Genomic DNA, 13,141 nt, shown 5'->3' on the forward strand with positions numbered 1-13,141 from the left:
GAGCCCTGCCTGCACCCATGGTCAGGAAAAGCAAGAGGCTTTTTTTGAATCCTAGCAGAATTTTGCATAAGCCTCTTGGTTTTAAAAATGATGAATTTTAAAATAATAAAAGAAAATAAAGCACAAACTCTGAGGCCAAAGTGATAGGGTTTAAATCTGTGCTCTGCCACTTAGGAAAGTTACTTAAATTCTCTGTTTTCAGGTTGCACACCTGTAAAATGGGAGGAGGAAAATCATATTTGACTCATGATTTTTAAAATTTGAGATGTTATTTCTTTTAAAATTTGAGATGTCATTTCAGAACACTTGCTATTTAGGCATTTAGGAATTTTTCACTAGAAGGAGTGTAAAGAAAGACGATGGGCATTTGTAATGGATTTAACATTCATCATTTGACTGCCTGACTGACCCCCAGAGCTGTGATTTTACTAATGAATTTTTCAGAAGTCCCTTAGCTAGCAATGAGCCTAACCAGCCTCCCACTCTCACCATTGAGTGCTCTTTTGTTCTTACCTGTTTCCCCTCAAACTTGGTTACTCTCACAAAGTGATAAAAACTTGCATTTCTTTTCTTTCCTTTTTAGAGACAGGGTCTTGCTCTGTCACTCAGCCTACAATGCAGTAGTGTGATCATGGCTCACTGTAGCTTCAGACTCCCGGACTCAAGCAATACTCCCGCCTCCGCCTCCCAAGTAGCTAGGACTACAGACGTACACCACCATGCAAAGCTAAATTTTTTATTTTTTGTTGTAGAGATGGGATAGTGCTATGTTTCCCAGGATGGTCTCAAACTCTTAGCCTCAAGTGATCCTCCTGTCTCAGCCTCCCAAATTCCTGGGATTATAGGCAGGCATGAGCCACCTGTGCTCAGCCCCCTATTTCCTTTTTTTAGATAACAACTTTATTGAAATGTAGTTCACATACCATGTAATTCATTTATCAAAGTATGCAATTCAGTGGTTTTTAGAATATTCACGGAGCTGTGCATCTATCATCACAATCCATTTTAGAAGCTTTCATTACCCTGTAGAGAAATCCACACTTCTTAGCCACTATATTCTCCTCCCCCCATGCCCCTGTGTTCCCATAGGCAACCACTGATCTATTTTCTGTCATTATAGATTTGCCTAATCTGGAATTTTTTTTTTCTTTTTTTTTGAGACGGAGTCTTGCTCTGTCACCTAGGCTGGAGTGCAGTGGTGCGATCTCAACTCACTGCAACCTCTGCCTCCTGGGTTCAAGCAATTCTTCTGCCTCAGTCTCCTGAGTAGCTGGGATTATGGGCGCCCACCACCATGTCTGGCTAATTATTGTAGTTTTAGTAGAAATGGGCTTTCACCATGTTGGTCAGGCTGGTCTCAAACTCCTGACCTCATGATCTGCCTTCCTCAGCCTCCCAAAGTGTTGGGATTAGAGGCGTGAGCCACCACACCCGACTTGGACCTTCTATATAAATAGGATTGTGCAATATGTGATCGTTTGTGGCTGGCTTTTTTTTCCCTCTTAGCACAATGTTTTCAGAGTTCCTTCCTGTCATAGCATGTGTCAATATTTCATTCCTTCTGTGGTTGAATAATATTCCATGGTAGAGACACACCACATTTTGTTTATTCATCAGCTGATGAACATTTGGGTTGTTTCCATGTATTGGCCACTATGAATAATGCTGCTATGAAGATTCATGTACAAGTTTTTGTGTGGACATATATTTTTATCTATCTGGGATATATACCTAGGAGAGAAATTGTTGCATTCTGTGATACTGTACATTTAGCCTTTTGAGAAACTGTTTTCCAAAGTGGTTACACCAGTCAGGTGCAGTGACTCACACCTGTAATCCCAGCTACATGAGAGGTTGAGGTGGGAGGATCACTTGAGCCGACAAGTTAAAAGAGACCAGCCTGGGCAAGATAGTGGGATCCTATCTTGATTTTTTTAAAATTAAATTAAAATGACAAGAAAGAAATACCCAAACAAAGTGGTTAAACCATTTTATGTTCCCACCAATAATGTATGTGGGTTCCAATTTCTTCACATTTTCACCAACATTTCTTTTTTTGAGACAGGATCTTGCTGTGCCACCCAGGCAGGAGTGCAGTGGTGTGATCACAGCTCACTGCAGCCTCGAATTCTCAGACATTTGCAATCCTTTTGCCTCAGCCTCTTGAGCAGTTGAGACTACAGTCACAAGCCACCACACTCAGCTAACTTTTTTATTTTTAGTAGAGACAAGGTTTCACTGTGTCACCCAGGCTGGTTTCGAACTCCTGGACCCAAGTGATCCACTTGCCTTGGCCTCCCAAACTGCTGGGATTATAGGAGTGAGCCACCATGCCTGGTCCTGTATCTCTTTTCTCTCTTCCTTTTTTCTTTGGTAGATTGAAATGTGTCATGTACCAACTATCCATCCAATGACTGCCCACCAGTTCCAAATTCACCCTTCACTGCCTGCTCTGCAAACATAGACATGGGTTCCTTATATGCTTCCTCTGTCAGCTGGTGCATTATTAAATGTTGTCAGTACGTTGTGCTAGAGGGACTTTGTAAGAGGCTGTTCTTTCTGATTGTGGTGTATCAATCTCCACAGGCACTGAGCGTCTGCAGCACTGGGCTCCTGCCCTGCATGGTGCTCAGCAGCACCCAGTGACCAGCAGTTTCTCTGCACCTGCCTGGGTGGTTTTGTAGTGAGACAACTGTTCATTAATATCTTAATCTAGCATCATAGAGGGCGGATTTTCAGCAAATTCCAGAGGGCAGATTGCTAGCATCTTCCACCATGTGGTAATGCAGCAATTCTGCCACTGAATTACCCATGACTGTGCCCTCTCCAAGGGTGGCTGGATCTCAGCCCTAGTGAGGAGTCTATCTCCTTGGTCACTCTATCTCAGTGTAGGGACAGTAGGGGCAGTTACTGCTCATTGTATCAGCTGGTCCTATACTTTTTTTTTTTTTTTTTTTGAGACAGGTTCTCCCTCTGTTGCCCAGGCTAAAGTGCAGTGACAAAATCATGGCTCACTGCAGCCATGACTTCAGGGCTCACTGCAGCCATGACCTCCCTGGCTCAAGCAATCCTCCCACTGCAGCCTCCCAAGTAGCTAGGACTACAGGTGTGCACCACCACACCTGGCTATTTTTTTTTTCTTTGGTAGAGACAGGGTCTCGCTGTGTTTCCCAGGCTAGTCTCAAACTCCTGGCCTGAAGCATCCTCCTGCCTTGGCTTTTCATATTGCTGGAATTATAAGCATGAGCCACCATGCCTGGCCTCTGATAGTCCTATATTCTCTAGAGTTCTTTTTACTTTTTGGTAGCCAATCTCTTATTATGCTTTGCCCTATTATAATGATAATTCTCTGTATTAAATTTTACCACTTTAAACTTTTGAGTGGTTTATGTCTCCTGATTGAACTCTAATATGCTAAGAAGGGTCCTGGGAGATAGACTCACATAGATGGTATTTGGGCATAGGTTTGGTTATCCAAGGGACCGTGCTAAGCTCCTTGCCAATGGGAAATGGTATATTGGTGATTTCCAGGAAGTGACCTCACAGTTTCCTTGGAGGACTTTACTGGTCCTTCTTCAGGAAACCCTCTCCCTACCCCCGTTATCACTCTTTCACTCTCATCTTTACTCATCTTTTTTTTTTTTTTTTTTTTTTTTTTTTTTTTGAGACGGAGTCTGGCTCTGTCGCCCAGGCTGGAGTGCAGTGGCCGGATCTCAGCTCACTGCAAGCTCCGCCTCCCGGGTTTACGCCATTCTCTTGCCTCAGCCTCCCGAGTAGCTGAGACTACAGGCGCCCGCCACGTTGCCTGGCTAGTTTTTTTGTATTTTTTTTTTAGTAGAGATGGGGTTTCACTGTGTTAGCCAGGATGGTCTCGATCTCCTGACCTCGTGATCCGCCCATCTCGGCCTCCCAAAGTGCTGGGATAACAGGCTTGAGCCACCGCGCCCGGCCATCTTTACTCATCTTTAGCCTCAACCGAGATGTCTCACCCCATCCTCTATGATGCAACAAGAAGCCCCTGGGGAACGTTTCAGTCCCACTCTGTACTTCTGTCATTGTGCTCATCACAGTCTGGTAAGTGCTGGCATATGATTCCTATATTAGTCCATTTTGCATTGCTATAAGGAAACACCTGAGGCTGGGTAGTTTATAAAGAGAAACAGTTTATTTGGCTCACAGTTCTGCAGACTATACAAGTAGCATAGTGCCAGGCTGGGCACAGTGGCCCGCACCTGTAATCCCAGCACTTTGGGACACTGAGGCAGGAGGATTGCTTGAGCCCAGAAGTTTGAAACCAGCCTGGGAAACATGGTGAGACGTTGTCTCTACTAAAAATAAAAAGCAAATCATCCAGGTATGATGGTGCACTGATGCATGCCTGTGGTCCCAGCTACTTGGGAGGCCAAGGTGAAAAGATCTCTTTAGCCCAGGAGGTCAGGGTTGCAGTGAGCCATAATTACACCACTGCTCTCTAGCCTGAGTGTCAGAGTGAGATCCTGTCTCAGAAAAAAAAAGCATAGTTCCAGCATCTGCTGGTGAGGACCTCAGGAGTCTTCCACTCCTGGTAGAAGGTGAAGGAAGAGCTGGCACATCACTTGGTGAGAAGATGGAGCAAGGGAGAGGGGAGGAGGTGCCAGGCTCTTTAAACAATCGGCTGTCACATGAACTAGTAGAGAGAGAACTCACTCATTACCATGGGGAGGGCACCAAGCCATTCATGAGGGATCTGCCCTCATGACCCACACACCTCCCACCAGGCACCACCTCCAACATTAGGGATTTATTTTCAATATGAGATTTGGAGGAGACAAACATTCATACTCTATCAATTTCCTGCTACCCTATAAGCTCTGTAGAGAGCAGAAACTCTTATACCTTGTTCACTGCTGTTTCCTGGGCACCTATTATAGTGCCTGGTATGCAGTAGGTGCTCAAGAAATATTTGTTAGAGCCTGATGTGTTGGCCCAAGCCTATAATTCCAGCACTTTGGGAGGAGGGGACCAGGGGATTGCTTGTACCCAGGAGTTGAAGACCAACCTGGGCAACATAGTGAGACCCTGTCCCTAGAAAAAAATAATACACTGGTTGGGCGCAGTGGCTCATGCCTGTAATCCCAGCACTTTGGGAGACTGAAGTGGGCAGATTACCTGAGGTCAGGAGCTCAAGACCAGCCTGGCCAACATGGTGAAACCCCGTCTCTACTAAAAATACAAAAATTAGCCAGGCATGGTGGCACACACCTGTAATCCCAGTTACCTGGGAGGCTGAGGCAGGAGAATTGCTTGAACCTGGGAGTTTGAAGGTTGCAGTAAGCCAGATCACCCCACTGCACTCCAGCCTGGGTGACAAGGTGAGACTTCATCTCAACAAAAAAAAAAAAAAAAAAAAAAAAAAGAAAGAGAAGAAAGAAAAAAGAAGAAAAAATAATATACTTAGCCGGGTGTGGTGGTACATGCCTGTAATCCCAACTGCTTGGGAGGCTGAGTTGGGAAGATCACTTGAGCCCAGAAGATGGAAGCTGCAGTGAGCCATAATCACCCCACTGTACTTCAGCCTGTGTGACAGAGGGGGACTCTGTCTCAAAAGAAGTAAAAAATAAAAATTAAAATTAAAAAAGTAGCATTATTTGTTGGGGGAAAAAAAAGTGAACAAGAAAAGGTGTCAGGAGACCTGTGAATGTGGGTCCTGTCAGTAGAGTATAGGGACTTGGGCAGGAGCGGCTGGACTTGAAGAGCAGGTTGGTGGAGACCAGGTCATTCATCCTAAGCAGTTTGCCCTATAGCATGCAGATGAAATATCCCACATTGCCTGCTGGTGACTGAACTGGACTTCCTGTTTCTGTGTTTGGTTTGACCATCACAGTGTTGAAGAACTGTTGAATTGAGTACCTTGCAGTTTGCTACAGTTTCCCCCGGTCTCCCACGTTACTCGGGCCTCCTTCCCTCTTGTAGGTTGCCTGACTCACTGAGACCTGTGTTTGCTATCCCTGCAGATGGGTGGGTAGGAGGCAATTTAAGGAGGAAGATTTAATATATGAGTCATAGAAAGATAAATAGACTGGGCACAGTGGCTAAAACCTATAATCCCAGCATTTTGGGAGGCCAAGGTGGGAGGATTAGTTTAACCCAGGAGTTCAAGACCAGCCTGGGCCACATAGTTAGAACCTCCTCTCTAAAAAAATTTAAAAATTAGCCAGGCATGGTGGCATGCACCTATAATCCCAGCTGTTCAGGAGGCTGAAGTGGGAGGATAGCTTGAGTCCAGGAATTGAAAGCTGCAGTGAGCCGTGATCTTGCCACTGCATTCCAGCCTGGGTGATAGAGTGAGACCCTATCTCAGAAAAATAAAGCAAGAGAGAGCTAAATAGATCCAGCATTGGTGGGAGTGTGCTTTTGAGTGCTCTTTAGGAGAAAATTTTATTTTAACGTTTTTTCTTCTTTAAATTTTTTATATTCTATTTTCTTTTTCTCTTTTTTGAGATGGAGTTTTGCTCTGTCACCCAGGCTGGAGTACAGTGGCGCCGTCTCGGCTCACTGCAACCTCCACCTCCCAGGTTCAAGCAATTCTCCTGCCTCAGCCTCCTGAGTAGCCGGGACTACGGGCCCGTGCCTCCACACCAGTCTCATTTTTGTATTTTTAGTAGAGATGGGGTTTCTCCATGTTGGCCAGGCTGGTCTTGAACTCCTGACCTCGTTACCCAACCCGCCTCGGCCCCCCAAAGTGCTGGGATTAGAAGCGTGAGCCACCGTGCCTGGCCAATTTTTTTATATTCTAGCAAACCATTTCTTCAACAAGGATAAATTAATTGCATCCAAAGAGCCCTAGGATCAGGGCAGACTCAGAAAATCAGAGGCACTGTAGTCCATTTGAGCAGCTTATATCTTTGGACCACTAAGCTGACCAGTGTCAGTCTGGGTCCATTCTGTCCTCTTTAATTTCTCAAACAGAAAGTGCCCTGCTGGAATCTGAAGTCAGATATGCAGTAGATCAGCAGTGACTCTGCAGCCTGCTATGTTTTGAGGCCTTACGCTAGGAAATGTGTGGAATACAAAATGTAAGATAAGGCTAGAATAGAGCATCTCCTGGGGAAACAAGAGCCAGAGATATGGCAGTGCCCCATGGAGACAGCCAGCTGGTGTTCGGCAGTGCTTTGTGGAAAGGCCGTACTTTGGTAAGGTCTCTACAATCTGGCATGTGGCTTAAAATATTACAGGCCTCCAAACTCCAGTCGCTTTTTGTTTTTTTGTTTTTTGTTTTAAGACAGAGTCTTGCTCTGTCACCTATGCTGGAGTGCAGTGGTGCGATCTCGGCTCACTGCAACCTCTGCCTCCTGGGTTCAAGTGATTTTCCTGCCTCTGCCTCCTAAGTAGCTGGGATTACACACATCCACTACCACACCCGGCTAATTTTTGTATTTTTAGTAGAGACAGGGTTTCACCATGTTGGCCAGGCTTGTCTCGAACTCCTGACCTCAGGTGGTCCGCCGCCTCGGCCTCCCAAAGTGCTAGGATTACAGGTGTGAGCCACTGTGCCCAGCCAAACTCCAGTTTTTCATGTTCCCTGCATAGGTCAGGGTCGTAGGGAGTGATTCATTCTAGCAGAACTCCCTGGCTTTTAAGGCAGGTGTTCTATTTATTAATTGACAAAGGAGGTGTATTTCTCCCCTGGTAGTCTAAAGATTTTGGTCCTTTTCCCAGACACTCTGTTTCCACTGTGCGGGTTCTTGGAAAACTAAGCAGAGGATGAGGAAAAGACCGTGAACAAAGTTGCTGGTCCCTCCCTGTCCCACAAAAGAGCATACCTCTTCTGTAACCAGAAGACCCTTTTCTTTAGTCTAAAGTCTGGACAGACTGAGATGAGGGGGGGTGTGTGTGTCTGCATGTGGCTGTGTGCATGCGTGTGTGTGTGTGTGTGTGTGTGTGTGTGTATGTATGTATGTATATGTTGAGACAGGGTCTCACTCTGTCACCCAGGCTCTAGTGCAGTGGTGAGATCAGAGCTCACTGCAGCTTCCACTTCTGCAGCTTCCACTTTCATCCTCCCACTTCGGTCTCCAGAGTAGCTGGGACTATAGAAAAGTGCCACCGCACCCAGCTCATTTTCTAATTTTTTGTAGAGATTTCACTGTGTTGCCCAGGCTGGTCTTGAACTCCTGGCCTCACAGGATCCTCCTGCCTTAGTCTTCTGATGGGCTGGGATTATAGGTATGGACCACCTCAGCTGACCTGCGGTGATTTTTCAACAATGTGATTCCTCTTTTACAGAACCAGCTAAGCTGAAGATTCCCTTGAGAACAAGGGCTAGCCTGTGATTTCATGGCCTTTCTTCCATTTGTGGTTCTTGCCAAGTGGAATTTAAGTGACCTTTTATCAAGATGGATAAACCCAAGTTTCCCAGTGCCAGAATACAGAAAATGGATGGACAAGTAAGTCCCACACAGCACCCATAACCCAGACATGGGGACCTCAATACACCTGGGCCCCAGACATCACCTTTCATTGTGAGTAGCTCAGAGATGACACTTTTGGTTGTTAAGTACCCACTGGCAATAGTTTATATAACAGCAAGTGAAGGAATAAATAGTCACTAAAACATTTTCTGTTCCCAATTCCAGGATTAATTGGATTAGATAATTATCTTATGAAGAATTTTCATATGCCACAGTCCTGACCATATCTTCAAGTCAACAGAAAAATTCTATTAAACAGTCAACCTTCTGTCTCACTCTGTTGCCCAGAATGGAGTGCAGTGGTGCAATTATGGCTCACTGCAGCCTCAATCTCCTGGGCTCAAGCAATCCTCCTGACTCAGCCTCACAAGTAGCTGGGACTACAAGTGCTTGTCACCACACCTCGCTAATTTTCTCATATATATATACACACACATTTACACACACACACACATATATATTTTTTATATATATATATATATATCTCGATACCTCAGGACTGACTCGAAAACTTGAGTATATGTGGAATTTGGTATACACAGAAATGGAGGAGCTGGAACCAATCTCCCCCATATACCAAGGGACAAATTATATCTGTTTTTTACAATTATACTGTAGGGGCCGGGCGCGGTGGCTCAAGCCTGTAATCCCAGCACTTTGGGAGGCCGAGACGGGCGGATCACGAGATCAGGAGATCGAGACCATCCTGGTGAACACGGTGAAACCCCGTCTCTACTAAAAAATAAAAAAAAAACTAGCCGGGCGAGGTGGCGGGCGCCTGTGGTCCCAGCTACTCGGGAGGCTGAGGCAGGAGAATGGTGTAAGCCCGGGAGGCGGAGCTTGCAGTGAGCCGAGAGCGCGCCACTGCACTCCAGCCCGGGCGACAGAGCAAGACTCCGTCTCAAAAAAAAAACAAAAAACAAAAAACAAAAAAAAAAAAAACAAAACAAACAAAAAAAAAAACAGTTATACTGTAGGATACATTATGTTCCATCACAATGGTAATTTTTAGTGACAATTTTTAATTGAGTGAAATTACCATAAAAATAATAAAAGTAATAATAATAATAATAATAAAAGTAGCAGCTAATATTTACTGAGCTGTTACTAGGTGCCTATAAATACCATAGTTTTTTAAATTCCCCATAACTCTTCCTTATTCCATGTAACCACCCTATCTTAAATTACTCATGCTTGCTTCGGTAGCACATATACTAAAGTTGGAACAATAGAGAGATTGGCATGGCCTCTGTGCAAGAATGACATTGCAAATTTGTGAAGCATTCCACAATTTTTTTAAAAAAAGAAAAAAAAAATACTCCGAGATTTTCACTGTGTTTGTGCGTATGAGCTTTTGCTTAGGTTGAATTATATCCAAAGATGGTATTTCCAGAAGTGAGATTACTGTGAGTCACAGGGCATGAGCATTCTTATTACACTTGATGCAAATTGCTGAGCTTTCAGTCATGGTGGCTGTCGGCCTATAATCCCAGCACTTTGGGAGGTTGAGGTGGGAGGATTGCTTGAGGCCAGGAGTTGGAGGAGGCAGTATAGTGAGTCACTGTCTATATTATTTTTAAAAAATTGCTAAGCTTTACCCTGGAAGGCTTATATACAATTTAAACATCACCAATAGGATAAGAAAATGCGCATTTCACTGCACCTTTGCCAGCACAGGGTATTATAATTTAACAAGTTATTTTCTGTTTAATTATTTTTAATAAATAAAAGACCTCATACTATTTTCATTTGTCACTTTTTATTTTATTTTTATTTTTATTTTTTTTGAGACAGAGTCTTGCTCTGTCACCAGGCTGGAGTGCAGTGGCATGATCTTGGCTCACTGCAACCTCTGCCTCCCAGGTTCAAGCAATTCTCCTGCCTCAGCCTCCTGAATAGCTGGGATTACAGGTGCCTGCCACCATGCCTGACTAATTTTTGCATTTTTAGTAGAGATGGGGTTTCACCATACTCATCAGGCTGGTCTTGAACTCCTGAACTCATGATCCACCCACCTCAGCCTCCCAAAGTGCTGGGATTACAGGCATGAGCCACCGTGCCCGTCCTGTTTGTCACATTTTAATATCTTTTCTTTTGTTAGCTTATTAGCTTTATTTCTTTATTGTCTTTCTTTTTTTTTTTGAGACTAAGTCTCACTGTGTCTTCCAGGCTTGAGTGTAGTGGCCCAGGCAGAGTCTCAACTCACCACAGCCTTGACCTCCTGGACTCAAGTGATCCTTCCACCTCAGTAGCTGGGACTATAGGCACATGCCACCATGTCTGGCTATTTTTATTTTTTATTTTTAGTGGAGACAACGTCTTGCTATGTTTCCCAGGCTGGTCTAGAACTCCTGGCCTCAAACAATCCTCCCACCACCCTCTCCCAAAGTGCTTGGTATTGTAAGTGTGAGCCACCATGCCTGGGCTGTCTGTGTCTTTTCCATTTATTTATAGAGTTAATGTGTATTTTGCTAATTTGATGATCTATTTGTTTAATCTCATTAAATTATAAAAATAGTAAATATTTTTAAATAAAGAAGTGAAAAATTTCCTTTACTCTTTAGACCCACAATTTTATCTCAGGAAATAATTGCTATTGTGAAAATGGGCCATATTCTTCAAGATACATATAGGCTAATTGGACGTCACTTCACATTTTCATATTTTGTGGACATCTATGCCAATACCTATTGCTTTAAATCCTTTTCATGGTTGCATAATATTTTATTATATGGATGTATCACAATTTATAAGTCAACTGCTGTAGGCATTTAGGCTCCTTCTAATATTTGCTTTGAGCTCTTTATATAATTAAAAATTAACCCCCTCAGCCAGGTGTGGCAGCTCACACCTGTAATCGCAGCACTCTGGAAGGCTGAGGTGGGAGAACTGCTTGAGGGTAGGAGATTACCACCAGCCTGGTCAACATAACGACACTTTGTCTCTACTAAAAATTAAAAAAAAAAAATGAGCTTGACATTGTGGTGCACACCTGTAGTCCCAGCTACAGGGGAGGCTGAGACTAGAAGATCTCTTGACCCTAGGAGGTTGAGGCTGCATTTGTAAGCTATGATCACACCACTGCACTCCAGCTTTGGTAACAGAATAAGACTGCGTTTCTTAAATAAAATAAAAATTAGATGGGAAGATTGCTCAAGCCCGGGAGGTTAAGGCTGCAGTGAGCTGTGATTGCACCACTGCAGTACAGTCGAGGCGACAGAGCAAGACCCTTTCTCAAAAAACAAAATAAACTAAAAATTAACCCTTTATCATATTCCCAGTGACACCATCCCTCCTACGTTTTTCCTAGAAGCCCTTGAATTTTGTTTGCTTTTCACATATGATTTAAAACTTTTAAGTACTGATGTCTGTCTGTGTCATCCCTCTTTAAAAAAAAAAAAAAAAAAGAATGTCTTTTTGTCACTTCCAGCTGAATCTACCATGAAAGACTTCAGAGACCAGGAAGAGAGACTGATTGGGCAACATCTTATTCAGGTACAAAAAGACTTGGACTATGACTCAAAAATGGTCAAATAACAGTACATGCATCAAGTGCAATGGGAAGCTCTTCCGGAGGGTGAGAGAAGCTTCCAGTTAAGGTGACATTGAAGCCAGGTCCTGAAAGATGAGGAAGAGTTGTATGAGAGTGGAGAGGGAAGGGGGAGGTGGAGGGATGGGGAATGGGCTGGGATGGGATGGAGGGAGCTGCCCAGGCAGGGAAACCAGCACTGTAAAGACCTGGACAATGAAGATGGCACATTTTGTTCAGGGAGTGGTGAATTAAGTATGGTGGGAATGCTTTGGAGAGACGGTAATTTGCTTGTATGGAATTTTGCCTGAGAGAACTCATTACAATTTCTAATCTGTTGATGTTATCATGCATCACTGTCCTTGTCAGATAGTTTGGAGTAGGTATAATAATCACAATAACATCAAGCATAGTATTTCATTAGTTCTCGCAAAATCACAGGTAGGTGCCACAGTTATCCCCATTTTACACACAAAATGATGAAGACTTGGGGATAATAAGTGATTTGCCCAAGCTCACCTGGATATTAAGACTGAGTCAAATATTGGGTCTTGTTTGACTTTAATGCTTGCTTTTTCCATGAGCACCATGCATTGTCTCTCCTATGCAGTTAAGCAGGTAGACAGGTGAGAGAAAAATCCATGTTTCTACTCACACACTTCTGACCAAATGTGTGTGCAGAGCTTCTACACCAATTCTCCAACTCTCTGGATACCAACTGCGTATCCCACAATTCCATTCTGACACTACCTGGAGTTAGTGCAGACCCCACAAATTAGGAGCTCAGTCCCACGAGACCACCCTCACTTCAGATGCCAGTTGCAAGTCCTAGGTTGTCACCTGTGTTTTGACCAACCAGTTAGAAATCAGGGGTTCCCATGACCTTCTTCTTAGGTTGAATTATTTGCTAGAACAACTCACAGAGCTTAGAAAAACAGTTTTTCTTTTCTTTTTTTTTTTTTTAAGAGACAGGGTCTTGCTCTATTGCCCAGGCTCGAGTGCAGTGGTGCAATCATAGCTCATTGATACCTCAACCTCCAGGGCTCAAGTGATTCTCCTGCTTCAGCCTCTCAAGTAGCTGGAATTACAAGTTTCCCACCACCACATCTGGCTAATTTATTTTTTTTTTTTTGTATAGATGGAGTCTTGTTACATTGCCCAG

At 43.8% G+C, this 13,141-nt stretch overlaps 1 long non-coding RNA gene and 1 other non-coding gene across 3 annotated transcripts in view; both read left to right on the forward strand.

The window, feature by feature from the left end:
- The window catches only part of LOC101009158, a 66,128-nt gene that overhangs the window by 31,461 nt on the left and 21,526 nt on the right, over positions 1 to 13,141 (forward strand). For both annotated transcript variants that reach the window (XR_004183043.1, XR_004183044.1), the window contains exons 7-8: positions 8,266 to 8,426; positions 11,881 to 11,945. This is a non-coding gene — a long non-coding RNA (uncharacterized LOC101009158). The remainder of the gene's footprint in view (positions 1 to 8,265; positions 8,427 to 11,880; positions 11,946 to 13,141) is intronic.
- On the forward strand, positions 9,641 to 9,745 carry LOC116274716. Its single transcript, XR_004183498.1, has one exon. It is a non-coding gene; the product is annotated as a U6 spliceosomal RNA (small nuclear RNA).

This window comes from Papio anubis, chromosome 4 (assembly GCF_008728515.1).
Source record: "Papio anubis isolate 15944 chromosome 4, Panubis1.0, whole genome shotgun sequence".
Taxonomy (NCBI): domain Eukaryota; kingdom Metazoa; phylum Chordata; class Mammalia; order Primates; family Cercopithecidae; genus Papio; species Papio anubis.